Below are 2,936 nucleotides of genomic sequence, written 5' to 3'. Positions count from 1 at the left end.
CTTTCCCACAAATAGGATTCCCTCCTCGAGGATATACATTCCATGCAGTGTCTTGTTAGCTTTCACATCTTGTATAATTTTGTGCATGTTTTGGTCCTATTCCAAGGCTTCCTTCACTAATTCCATGAAGTTGCTACTGACCACACTGATAGCTTTCAAGTCAGCTTTACGGCTCAAGGCATCTACTATCTTGTTGGTGGAGCCTAGCTTGTGTTTTATCTCCAAGTCAAATTCGACTAGGAAGTCTAGCTAGTGAGCTTGTTTGGCTAATAGTTTGGGTTGGGATTGGAAGTATTTGAGGGAGATGTTGTCAGTGAACACTACTGTGTGTTTATCTTGAACATAATGCTTCCATTTTTTGAGGCAATGGATGACTGCAAGCATTTCCTTCTCATGTGTGCTCCACTTGGTTTTGGCATCTGTGAACTTCTTGGATTCATAAGCTATGGGGTGGCCTTCTTGTAGCAATACACCCCCAATGCCATAGTCGAATGCATCTATGGAGATCTCAAAGGGTTTGGTGAAGTTGGGGACTTTCAAGAGAGGGGTTTGACTCATGCATTTCTTCATCTATTCAAAAGCATCATGTTTCTTGCTACCCCATGTAAAAGTGTTATATTCTTTGGTGAGGTGGGATAGGGGTGGAGTGATGAGGCTGTAATCCTTGATGAACCTTCTGCAAAATACTATGAAGCCGAGGAACTCCCGCACTTCCCTTCTCACTATCACATTATTGACTGTTATTTTTCAACAATGCTTTCACCATTTTTCACTTCAATTGAGTATGGGAGTGGATCAAATGTGAAGGTTTTTTTTTTTTTTGAGATGTTGAAGGGTCTATCCAATTGCACAAAGTGAAATAAAATAGATCAAACTTTAAAGGAGAAAGATTGGATATATCTTTTTTTATAGATGCAATAGAAGTCTTTTTGGTGGTTGACTTGGTTGTGCCCTTACCGTTGCTAATAGCTTTCACCTGCCACTTGGCTTTGCCCTTGGAAGATTTAGGAGGAAGAGAGGAATCAAACTCCACATGTGTTATTGCCCTATCAAAAACTATTTCAATACACCTCTCCCTTATCCACCACATCTATGACTAAGGGTAATCTTTGCACTAAAACCAAGGGAATAGAGATATTTTTAGTGGTTGACTTAGCCATGCCCTTACCCTTTCTTATAGCTTTCCACCTACCTCTTGGCTTTGCCCTTAGAAGATTTAGGAGGAAGAGGGGAATCAAGGTCCACATGTGTTATTGCCCTATCAAAAGTTATCTCAATATGCCTCTCCCTTATCCACCACCTGTATGACTGAGGGTAATCTTTGCCTTATATATTAAGGGTGACAATGTCATGTATGGGGACTCCTCTTTCAATTGATTAAGGAGCTAGCAACCTATTATGCAGAGGGGGACTACTCAATTTCAAAGTAGTGAGAGATATTCCAAGACCAAGGTGGCAGTGTCATAAATAGAGGACTTGCATTTGAGGGACCATTATACTTTATGCAAGCTAAGTCTTAGATGTTTATGTTGGTCTTTGTTCTTTGTATCAAAAGGCTATATCTATCCAATAAACTTTGGTTCTAAATCTTGCAACATTTGATCCCTCTATCCAACAAAAAATCATGAAGCTCTCTCGAGAACCTTTGGGTTTTGTGCTTCATCTATACATTAATATAACTTGTTCTATTTTGATGGTCTTTTTGTCAAGAGAAGGAGTTTATGGTACTACATGACTAAGCCCCATAGTATGGATGCTAAATTGATCATGGGTTCTCTTGGCTTCATGTGGACATCTCCTTGTACCCATGCTATGTTGGTAATGCCTTTATGTATTCTAGTCTTTTGGGTTTTGCACATGAAATATGGTTGTATTGCTATGGCCTTGTGCTAAGATTAACCAAAAAGAGAGGAGAACTAGTTAAATACCATGTCTTAGCTTTCATGCAAGATGGATGTTTCATGATTTCTAGTTGTTCCACTTTGCTACTTGACATTTGATAGATGCGATGACACTCTTCATACTTTATGGGTTTGTTATCTACATGAGGTGGTCTTCTTGATGAGTTGTGATAAGTCATTTTCCATGGTCAACACACCTTACTATGTTGTTTGCATGGGTGGTTGGGTGGTGGTGTTGGGAGAGAGGTGATCAATTATCCCATCTTTTACATTAGTCAAAGTTGCTAATAGAATTGCTAGGGCCAAGATTTGGGTTATTTCAAGTCTTGCATCAAGCCACTAAACCGTACCAACACTTCTTGTTTCATCGTATCGGGTTGTGTTCGAAGGTTTTCCCATCCATCGTTCGCACAACATTCATTTTTGGTGCTCCCACAGAGGAGCATTGCAAGTTGCTTGGTTCTTGAGTCTCAACAATTCTTAATCATGGCTTGCTTTCATGTGAATGTGGATGAAGATATTCATGCATGGATTTCTTATGTTGAACAAAGTGTGCAACAATTTCATATTGTGGATGATGAGGCTCGAGCATGTTTTGCTTTGCAAGGATTGAAGGCTATGCACTTGAGGTCATGAGTTCTGTGCCTGATGATATTGTCGGCAGTTGGATCAACATGGTAGCATTTCTAAAGAGTTTCTTATTTCTTCATTTGCTACTTATAAAGAAGCATAGGCTAATATGTGTTGAGTTAGTATCTCCAAAAAGGCTGCTTTCTTTTTTGCAATCATCACTAAAGCAGAAGCAGTACCACATGGTTTGAGGAAGAGGCCCTATAGATCTGGCAATGCTAGAGGACTAAGTGACAAGTTTGCACTCTACATTAGAGGGAGGACAAAGTGGAGGATTGACATTATATCAAGAGGAGGAGTGAAGATGATCAAGAAGTGCATGAGTATTGAGGAGCATAGCCTAAGAAGTAATGTCTACATGAATATGTGGATGTTGAGGAGAATTGCAATCAAGGGGTCCTATTA

The sequence above is a fragment of the Lygodium microphyllum genome, chromosome 22 (assembly GCF_053477565.2).
Source record: "Lygodium microphyllum isolate KBCC chromosome 22, Lygodium_microphyllum_v1.1.10, whole genome shotgun sequence".
In the NCBI taxonomy this organism is placed as follows: Eukaryota; Viridiplantae; Streptophyta; class Polypodiopsida; order Schizaeales; family Lygodiaceae; genus Lygodium; species Lygodium microphyllum.
The sequence above is the reverse complement of the archived record's forward strand: the minus strand, read 5'-3'. Positions refer to the sequence as shown.